Consider the following 11,530-nt stretch of genomic DNA (forward strand, 5'->3'; position numbering starts at 1 on the left):
TGCTTCAGATGAAGTGTTTCAGGAGATCCACAGCAGAGGGCAATTTGTGCAGCCTCTGTGCAAGCGTGGGAGCAGGGAAAAAGAAAGAAAAAGTGTCAGATAAACTCCAGGCTGGGTGGCAGAGAAAATAATTTAGAATATCCACAAAGCGGTGGATGTGGCACTAAACTTGTGCAGCAGGGTCCTTCCCCAGCCATAGCCTTGACCACAGAAACCCGAGAGATGACAACGAGCTCTTCTCCATGGGAGTCAGCAGGCAACGCTGCTCCCTGCCACCAGCTGTCCTCCACCATCTCCTCCCACCCGCTTACCAGCCAGGCTCCTTCACTTCGCAGTGAGTCACGACCATCTGGAAAACAACTCTTGTTGGTCGTCACACAACACGTACTTCCAGAAATGTCAAAGATGGTGAACCAAGTCTTGACAGCAAGGACTTGATTATACTCTTGTTATGTCAGAGCAGTTGACCTGAGGTTATGACTGGCACCTGGCAAGGTAACATGGACCTCGAAATAAGCTTAAATAGTTTGGGTGTGAGTATGCTGCTCCCTCCTTTGAGGTTTTTGAAATCTTTTTTCCCTTTCTTATCTTTCCCACCATCATGTGTTACCACCTATATCATATCGGTGTGATTGCTATATGATATTGATGCATTGAGATTGGAGTAGGTGCTGAGGAACTGCATGAGGGGATGGTACTGAATGGAGGGTTCACAGGTCATGCATGGTAAAAGGATAAAAGGGCTGAGGAAAGTCTTTCCAGACACACTGATAAAGCTCCTCTCTAAGGGTACCCTGTATAATAAGTTACCTACTCATAAATGAAGTGTTTTGTATCATCACTCAGGGCTAGATCATGGACACAAGCAAGATTTTATGGCCTGTAGCCCTCTCATTTGGACACAACCCAGGAGCAATCTAGCATAGCAGTCCAAATGTGTCAGCGTTTTATCTGCTCACGATGCTATGGTATTAAGTAAAAGGAAACATAATTTGTAGAGACCATATCACAACAACCACTTTTTACTCATCAGAGCAGTAAGGTAGGGATTTGAAAAAATTAATGAATTCATTCACATGGCTCCTTGGGCAAATTCTAACACAAAATATAATTTTACAAATCTCCTGAATTAGAAAGAAGAAGGTTAGCAGAATGGATATTCTTCATGAAACCTATTGGCCTTTCATCCTAACTTCTGACTCTGAGAAACTGTAATAGTGTCTACCAGTGGTTTCCTTCTCTCTGCTTTTTCAGTTGCAGAATTTGGTTAGTAGCATCCAATTGGTGATTGCATTTTCTCTTTTTTGGAAGATGACTCAGCTAGTTGTCTGCACTGCTTCGAGAGTCGGCAGGGACAGAAGTACAGCGAGTTCTTCCTGTACTCCAGAATGCACACTGAACACTGAAACAGACTTCGCCATGGCTAAAAACACCACAATAATTAAAAAAACTAACACTTTCCACCGAAAAAAGTTTCAGTTATTTATATCCACTTGCTGTGAAATATAGCCCCCTGAGAAAGTCACTTCAAAGGTTAGAGTAACAGCTTAAAATGAGACTGTACTTGTCTTTAGATGCAATTAAAGACAATATTTTTCTTCTAAAAAAGCACCAAGAAATGTGAATTGATTTGTTTTTCTTCTCTTGAAAAATGTCAGGTTTTGGCATAAGTCTTTATCAGTCTTTGGAAACTCCTTGAACATTAGACTATGCAGAGAATCTGCCAGTTGTCAAAAATGCAGCAACTACATTGGGTGGATTCTCCTAACTGTGAAATTCACTATCTCCTCTTTTTAAGTGCTAAATCTGAAAACACTTATTTCCTTAGCTTTTTGCTAAACAAATCTGTAGCTACTTCTTTCCCATGCCTGGAATAGAAGGCAGACAGATGATGCAGCTTCATATGTATACCTGTTGTCATTCAACCCCAGCCAGCAACTAAGCACCACGCAGCCACTCACTCACTTCCCCCCACCCAGTGGGATGGGGGAAGAGAATAGGGAAAAAAAAAGTAAAACTTGTGGGTTGAAATAAAGACAGTTTAATAGGGCAGAAAGAAAGAAAATAATGACGATGATGATGATGATGATGATGATAATAATAATAATAATAATAATACAATAATAGTAATAAAAGGATTGGAATATGCAAAACAAGTGATGCACAATGCAATTGCTCACCACTCGCCGACCGATGCCCAGTTAGTTCCCAAGCAGTGATTCCCCCAGGCCAACTCCCCCCAGTTTATATACTGGGCATGACATCACATGGTATGGAATACCCCTTCAGCGAGCTTGGGACAGCTGCCCTGGCTGTGTCCCCCTCCCAACTTCTTGTGCCCCTCCAGCCTTCTTGCTGCCTGGGCATGAGAAGCTGAAAAATCCTTGACTTTTAGTCTAAACACTACTTAGCAACAACTGAAAACATCAGTGTGTTATCAGCATTCTTCTCATACTGAATTGAAAACATAACACTGTACCAGCTACTAGGAAGACAATTCACTCTATCCCAGCCAAAACCAGGACAGTATCCACCCCTTATTCTATACCATTTACATCATGCTGAGATCCCACACTTTCCAATACATTCCAATTAATCACCGTCACCTTTCCTATCCTTTGAGATATACATATATACACACAGATATCATTCCCTTAGCCTATGGGCCATCCCTATAAAAAGTCCATTGAGTTCATTTAGTCCATGACTTTGGGCTCCATCTGTCATACCAGTCTTTCTGGGCAGGAGGGATGGTGCGAAGTCCACTCAGTCGGCAGAGCAGGATCGGGCTTCAGTGTGGTGTGGCGAGGGTGCCATTGGGTGCAGCAGGAGGATGGTGTGTGATGTTGGATTGTCGTATGCTGAAGTCAGTTCTGGTTCCATCACTACTGCCCTTTACTCAGCTTTATCAAAGTTCATTCTTCATTAATCTAAGTGATTCTTACTGTAATACCATTGATACAGCATATGACAGTTATAGTAATGATAACATACAGTGGCAGGGTTATATAGCAACTAAGATCACACAGTTTAATTCATTGGCTATTCTCACCTAAAATCAAATCCCCTCGAGGCACACATTGGACTTCCTCATCCTTCTACATCACCCACCAAGTGCACCCAGGTCCTTGAGCAAAAGCAATCCCACGAATGGGTTTGCCTTTGCCTGAGGCAGGAATAACCCAGACTGTCTTCCCTAACACGCTTTTTATGTGCACTACGGGGACTTTCTCCCCTTCTACAGTAGGTAAAAGTTCTGACTGGGCAGGGCCAGCCCAACTGGCAGATCCTCCGGTGTTGACTAACCAGGTGGCTTTTGCTAAATGTGTATCCCCATGTTTGAAGGTTCCACCGCCCATTGCTCTCAACGTAGTCTCTAACAGTCCATTGTATCATTCGATCTTGCCCGAGGCTGGTTCATGATAGGGGATATGATACACCCACTCAATGCCATGCTCTCTGGCCCAGGTGTCTATGAGGTTGTTTCGGAAATGACTCCCGTTGTCTGACTCAATTCTTTCTGGGGTGCCGTGTCACCACAAGACCTGCTTCTCAAGGCCCAGGACAGTGTTCCAGGCAGTGGCATGGGACACAGGATTTGTTTCCAGCCATCCAGTGGTGGCTTCCACCATTGTAAGCACATGGCACTTGCCTTGGCGAGTTTGTGGGATAGTCAATCTGCCAGGCTTCCCCATTTTATATTTCAGCCATCACCCTTCATACCAAAAAGGCTTTAACCTCTCGGCTTGCTTAATTGCAGGATGTTTCACGTTCATGGATAACTTGTGCAATTGTATCCATGGTCAAGTCGACCCCTCCACCGTGAGCACATCTATATGTTGCACCTCTCTCCTGGTGGCCTGAAGTGTCATGGGCCCACCGAGCCATAAATAATTCACCCTTATGTTGCCAGTCCAAATCCACCTGAGCCACTTCAATGTAACTTGTCCAGATCCTCAGCTGGTATAATTAGCTTAGTTGCTAAACCAGCTGTTTGAGTAGACGCTTAGGCTTAAGTAAATCACATTTGAAGAAAAGGAGAAAAAAAAAATGCTTGATAGAAGCTAGCTAAAGCTTGGAATTTAAGAATTCATTCTCAGGACCTGAATCAGCTTTCTCCCTCTGCATCTCTCATCAGATCAATGCATCCTTTTGACTTGCCTCATCTCTTCAGGCAGGAAGTATCACTGAAAACCTGAAATACAGAAGTGACCACCTACCAGGAGACTTTGGAATTCGTGATGCTGAAAGGAGTGAAAGACCCCAGTGGGCGGTGGAGATATGAAAGAATCAGGCTAGATTTAGAGTCAGGTTATATGTAAAACGCAACTAATCACAGCCTCTCAGCTATGATCTTGCTAAAGCAGACTGCTTCCTTGTCATTCCTTCTCATCATTTTAGACGGCAACCCTTCTATTACGCTGCCTTTTGCCATTGCATTTCATATTTCTCTTTTTCTTAGCTTTCAGCCTAATGGGCACTACATGTTATTGTAATAGGAGTACTCAGCAGATCTGCCTCACTGCATCGCTCTTCCCTGATCTTTGCCCACGATGGCATTCTGATGGATGTGCCAAGGGACCCACTGACCTGCACAGAAACCAAGGAAGGGACTAAGGAGATGGGGGTGGTGCACAAAGGAGACACTTTTCTTGGTCTGTTTGGCCTGCTGCTGCGGTGCACAGCCAAATCTGGAAACAGGAAAGTGCTGTAGGGGCCAGCAAGATAGATGTGGCCATGCCAGCCCTCAGACAGTCTGTTATTTAACACTCCCATTGAATATATTACGGGCTAAAACTGATTAAAAAGCAAATAAGATGGCATGGGCAATTTAATGGAGAATAAAAATGTAACAGGGACTTTATCTTTTTTTTTTTTCTTCTGCAAGAACCTAAAAACTCTGTTTTAGTTTGCTCCTCAGTCACTTCAGTGCCAAGAAACATGCTTCAGCCTGCCCTTCAGATGCTTTGATCTCCCAGCCACCACCTGCATGAATGTGATATTCCTGAAAAAATCTGCTTATCAAGTGAGGTGAGGTGAGGAAACAGGAGTCCTGGCAGAGAAGTGAGTGTACAGCCAGCACATCCACATCAGTGGCTCCAGGAAAAATGACGGCAGAAAGGTGTAGAGAAGAACTTGCTTCCTTTACTAAAGGCAGTGCTGCTAGCAAAAGGACAGAATATGCACAGTATATACAATGCAGTATTTTCATCTGGGTACAATGCAATACATTATTACAGACAGCTACCAATAAATCACAGGTCCTAAAACGTGAAATTAATATGGTCTCTATAATGTAAGATGGGTCAGTGGGGTAGAATGGGTATTTTGGCATGTGGAAGAGATAACAATTTTTCTTTTTTTCAGTGGGCTTCCTGAAAAAAATCATAGTTTCTTAAAAACTTCTAAATGACAACCTTTTTTTACTAGATTTATGAGAAGTAACAAGAAAATCTTTCTTCGGTACCCATTTTGTAAAAATGCTTTTGCTCACCTTTGCTTCTGTTCTTTGACACTCTGGTTTGCTGTGCTGCAAAGAAATGTTGTGGTACACTGCACCTGTGATATATCCATGCTAAGAACAGATGAGGAGAGAAGGAACATTCATGACTTTGCAATAATGAGATTGCTGATCCACAGCTTGCTGGTAATTCCTGCACAGCGAAAATAAAGCCAAAGAGAATTGCCAAGAATCTCATCTGCATGCTGACAACTGCACATCTCCTCAGATGAATCCATCCGCAGGTCACCCTTTTTGTTTTTTAACCTTGCACTGGTATGGCTAATGGAGTGGCGAGCAGTCTTGTTCTCCAAGCAGTGAATTGTCTACAGACTCCAGAATTCCATTTATTTTGTCTGTTTCTATTCATTGGCAATTTATTCATTGCCAAGACTCAATCAGATAGGAAATTCAAACTGATAGGCACCAGTTATATGAGAAGTTTGCCCCTGTTTACCTTAAATTGTTTTCTAATTGATACAAATAACTATGTGAATGCTGCTTTATATCAGATTAGTCTCCAAAGATTAGAATCACTTTATATTGAAGCTAACCAGCTGCTGTCGAATTGAAATAGTGTTTATACAGTGCCTCACTACAGTATAAATTGGTTTTAAATTTGATTTAAGATAAATTGGTGCATTTTCCTTACACAGATACAGCTTTATTTTAACAACACTTTACACAGTACACCCGATATGCAAAAACTAGCACTGGCAGGGTGTTTGCATAGATGGCCAGTGGCTCACTGGTTTTTATTTTCTTGAGATATCTAGGGTTAATCAAGGAGTCAGGAGGGAGAGTGAATCGGGCAGGGATAAGAATGTCTTATCAGCTGTGACCTGTTCAGCCCCTGAGACAGAAGAAGAAATAAGGAAGTGATTTATAGGTTATAGCAGTTCAGGACTCACTCTTCCAGAGTGGCTGGAGAACAGTGGTACTCTGCACGCTGCTTACCCGTGTCCTGACATGCTCCTCGTCTGGGGACTTTCTACCAGCAGACTGTTTCCCACTACCAGGGTACAAGTTTCCCACTACTTGCTGAGAACAAAATTGTCCATACCAATTTCTGTAAATTAGACTGCTGCTAAGAACAGAAACATTTAAGCCTAGCAATTTGTAAGCATACAGAGCTATTAAAACATCATTTATATGTTGAGAAGGCCTGTCTGCTACTTTACACAAGTTTACCTTCCACCCAACTTCAGTATTTAGCTCAGAAGTAGAGAGGGTAAAGCAAAGTAAAGCAGACACCAGTAAGTCACAAGTACTGTGCTTGATAGGGAGGTCTGTGGCTCTGGGAAATATACTGTGGTGGATGGTTACTTTTCACATCTATATGTCTTGAATGTCATAACTATCTGTCAGATTTTCTTTTAAAAAGATGTTTGTCTGTCTTCAGGCATTACCAGATACAGAGAACATCCAGTCATCTCACCAAAAGCTAGCATAACTTAAACTGATCTCTCTTTGCAGACAATGAACATTGGAAGACTGTATACTGGGCACTCTAGCAGTCACCAAGAAACAGGGTTTTTACTGCAAAAGCTAGTGACAGCCATCTAAGTTCCTATAAAGGTGAGTGTATACCATTTTGTTCAGGTCTGTCAAAGTTTTCAATACGAACAGGAAAGGTTAATTACATTACTCCCATTGTACTATACCTAGCATTGCAGATTTCTTTCAATCCACCTTCCTATTCCCAACAACTCTTAAAAAATTAAGTTTTTAAAAGAAAAGATTTAAATATTGATGATTATGTGCTTTAAAAACATTACATAGCCATTTTTTTAAAAGACGAACATTTGAGCTATTGCATTATATCATGCCACTTTGCATAAAAACTGCATAGGTGTTTACATGCTGTGCACTGAAGACAGACTTTTCCTGGCTATCGGACTGCCAGGCACACAACCGCACAGGGAACCGGTTTCAGTCAATTACAGAAGAGATTCAATGGGTGGGTACAGCTGCCCCAGGCAGAATATACCGCTGATGTATTATGTTTACACACACCACACAGAGATGAAGACACTACACAGAGAAATGATAGGCACATCAGAGAATGCACTGGCCTACCACTTAAACTGAAATCACTGTCATGTTTTACTATTGACATGGGCATTCAGGAGCAGGGCAAGTTCCCTTAGCTCCCAGACTGACAGTAACAACCATTATATAGCATTAATACAAAACCACTGAGTCTTAGCACTTTCCAGCAGCGATTAAGGAAGAATATTCAGCAGTCTACCCTCTTGAAATTCAAAAGCAATTAGTAGATAGCAATATTGCCAGTGCTTATTGCACAAATAAGCAAGAGAGAAAATCTGAACCTCACAGTTAATTTTCTATTTAGTTCTCTTTATCTATTTGTTCTTTAATGACTTTGACATTCTGCATAAAGTGAGTTCATTAGTAAGGTATCTGCATGATGAAACCTGTGTTTCCTTCTTAGGAAAGCAGCCCAAATCCCTATTTACCCTTATGCTTTCTAGAACTCTTGTAAGCTCTATGAATGTCTTGAGAAAACTGCTTTTTCCACATTAACTCTCTTCTGTGCTGTCAAGAGATTGTTAGCATTACTGAACAATGGGACAAGTCAATAATATTGTCTGTCTCTTTCTCCTTACATTTATGTACGTGTGATTACAAGTTTGCAGCTGTGAATGCTGCTAATAGGTAGCACCTGAAAATGCTTACTCTCACAGATAAAAAAGTATGGGGGGGGGACATGACAATGAGTATGGCTAGGGTTAAAGAAGGATGGGGGGGGGGGATGTGAAGGTGAAGAATTGGGTTGTACTTAATGGTATAAGGGATAACTATTCTATGAGGAGGTAAACTAATGAATAGATTTTGTGTGTATCTCTAGGTTAAATTAGTTTGGAGTTTTTTGAGTGTGTAGTCTGGGTGAGGTTAGTTTAAAAGTTGTTTGGGGTTTTTTTCTGGCCCTTGACATTGACCATCATTAACTGTTAGGTGAACAATTTCTTTGCTCTGTAAGGGTTTTTGGGGGTTTTGGATTTTTTGTTAACTTGATTAGTTATTGAGTTCTGCTAAAGTGAACTGAGGTGGCTGTATGTACATGAGTGTGCATGGGGTTGCGCAGTTTAGGTAAGTGATGAACTAGGTGATGGCAAGCTTTCTAGCTGTATCTTTCTGCTTCTAGATTATGCAAGGAGAGAGAAGGAAGGTGATCTGGCCGTGATTTCTGTGGTATATGAGTAATGCCACTCTTCTATAGCAGCTGCTAGGAGGAAAAAAAAATAGGTGCTATAGAGCCTCCATTTAAGCCCTCTGTTTTAAAATATCTTAGTCTGCTTGGCTTTTACTGGGGGGTGGTCCTCTGGATTTGAGAATGCTATCTTGATCACATTTTGATAAGAAAAATAGAGGTTTAAACTTTTACCTATAGCAGATTTCTTGTCCACTTTTTGCGTAAGCATTCACTGAGCTCTCATAGCAGAGGTGCATTAGGAGAGATGTAAGAAATAGTAATACTTTCTGTTGCAATGCTGGCTGCAAATGCTGAAGCTGAAAGTTATTCTTCTGTTTAAAAGATCCTTATTGCTCCTTTTTTCATGTCACTTACTAAATAAACACTAAGGTACAACATAAATATGGTGTGAAAGAAGAAGCTAATGCTAGTATAATGATGCAGAGAAAGGGTGAAATAAAGCTAAAAGTCATGCAGTAACAGGAACAAGCAATTACAGGAAGGTATAAAAATATCTCCATTATGTTGTAAAATTGTGTCTGTATGCAGCTACGTATTAAAATAGAATAGACACCTTTCCCACTGATGCTTTGTTATATATTCTTTTTTGTCCTGGAACCGGCATAGGACTCAAGTAGCAGATGTTCATGTGTGCTTACCATGGGGAGTGACTGCTCCAGAGTTTCTTCCATGTCGTTAGCTTTTGTGTAGCATGGCTGCCATACTGTTTTCTTAACAAGTAGCTTTGAATGTATCTGCAAAACTTGCATTTCTAGAAGTGAGACTGGGCTAGGAAATCACCCTTGTTTACATACCTTTGAAACTTGATATTTAGGCTTTACTGACCTGTTAAATCTAATGGTGTCCTTCCTGTAATACTGAATTATTGCAAATTCAGGGAATGAAGTCTTAGCTTTCTGGCTGAAGGATAACTTTGTGTACTTGTTTGTACTTGCTTGATTCAGGTATGAGTTACTATTCTAGGAGCTTCTCTAAATGAGAACTACACTTACATAAATTCAGGTGTTAGAAGAACATATATAGTCATTCTTACCCTGAAAGCAAAGCAGCTTCTCCTGATTCAGCCAATGTCACTTCAGTTTCATTTAAGCCAAAATAAGCTATTTCTATATGAGGTTGAGTACCCATGTGAAACTAATTGCCTACCTTATTAATGTAATTATGAACTTTTTTCCTTAGATAAAGTCCCTAAGAACTCTGACAATACATCACTGCTTGTACTGAATTCCCTTCACGGTGCGAGTAAAACTGTTCCTCATTCTGAGCCAGCTGACTTGGGCTATTATATTGGTTGGATACAAATGTTTATCAGGCAATTACAAAACATCAACTAACTTCACAAACACATTTAATTTCAATGGTCAAAGAAGTGTACAATACTTTATTTTATATTAGGTAACCAGTGTATGAAGCTTTGGGAGTCCAGTCTAACTGTTCAAGCAGTGACAGCGTTAAGCAGGCTGAAACTAAAAGGAAGTTAGTGGTAAGTGAATAATATCATGCCTATTATCACTTACAATGTCATGCAGGTATTTTGCTGCAGTTTGCAGCAAGAAGCACATATCAGCTGTATAAGCTGTAGAAATCAATTTTGTATGTTCCTTCTAAGAAAGAAATTTCCAAATGGAATATGGCAAATGTTTTTTTTTAAATACGCTACACCACCTGGCTACATGACAAAATAGTATCCTTTTGTTACAACACCAAGAGGGGGGAAAAAAAATACAGAACCCATTTTTACTTCAGTGTGTCCTAGGTTTATCCTCAGGGTGTTGTGTGTATACATGTGGTTAAACTTATTTTACAGTTGGCGCTCTCTAACAATATAAAAACAATTGTTATCAGCTAAAAGGACCCAGCTTCCCATTGTGTAACTCCAGGTGTGAAAACAACCTAATTCTGGGAACAAAGATGTAACCTGTGTTTGGGCACGTACTGGTTTTGACAAGTGACATTAACAACAAGTAGGCACTTATATAATCTAATATAAAGGTACATGTGGTTAACAGTCAGGGTTTCTAGCTACTTTTAGAGACTCCAGTAAATCAAGGAACCTTGGTCAAGTCTTCTACAATGAGTGCAAGTCCCTAAATACTGGATTTTCATGTCGGCTGAAGAAACAGTAATCTTTTGTGTAACTGATACACGTCCCCAGACTCAGCTATATCAGACCAAGTTCTACCAAGTGTGAACCCCTATGTAAATGCAAATACAAGAAAGCTACAGTAACTGGCTAGGCAGAAACGTGATCCTGTTAAACTTTCTGTATTTCTTCCTCCTGTGTTTGTAGCTGAGCTGAGGCAGGCAGAGAACACCGCTGGTGGATTTCAAAACTGAAACTCGATTCAGATGTCAAGCCCTTTATATAAAACCACAACTACTTTCCTCTTGGGTAGCACGCCTTAATTTTGGAAGAAGTCAGTGCCATGCGTACTGGGAAGCGCGCTTCCAACTCCTTCCAGAATAGGGATACCGAGCGGCAAGCGTGTCGGCCGGCCCGTGTGCTGTCAGGAGTCCTCCTGGCTCTGCATCAGCCTGAACGAAGCCTGGCTGTGGCCGCCTCTTCCCTCAGGTACCTGGTGGATGGGCGGGCAGCTGAGCTGCTTCTCAAACAAAAGTAAAATGGCAGCTCTTCTGTAACCCTCCAGCACTTCAATTAACAAAAGAAAAAAAAGCCGTACGCAAGCCCAGGACTGGAAAAAAAACCCAAACCAAACGCCCCCCAACAGGAATCGGGTTTGTTGTGGACAAAAAATTAAACGGCAGGCTCTTTGAGGGGGGGTACACACACA

This window comes from Haliaeetus albicilla, chromosome 17, assembly GCF_947461875.1.
Source record: "Haliaeetus albicilla chromosome 17, bHalAlb1.1, whole genome shotgun sequence".
Classification (NCBI taxonomy): domain Eukaryota; kingdom Metazoa; phylum Chordata; class Aves; order Accipitriformes; family Accipitridae; genus Haliaeetus; species Haliaeetus albicilla.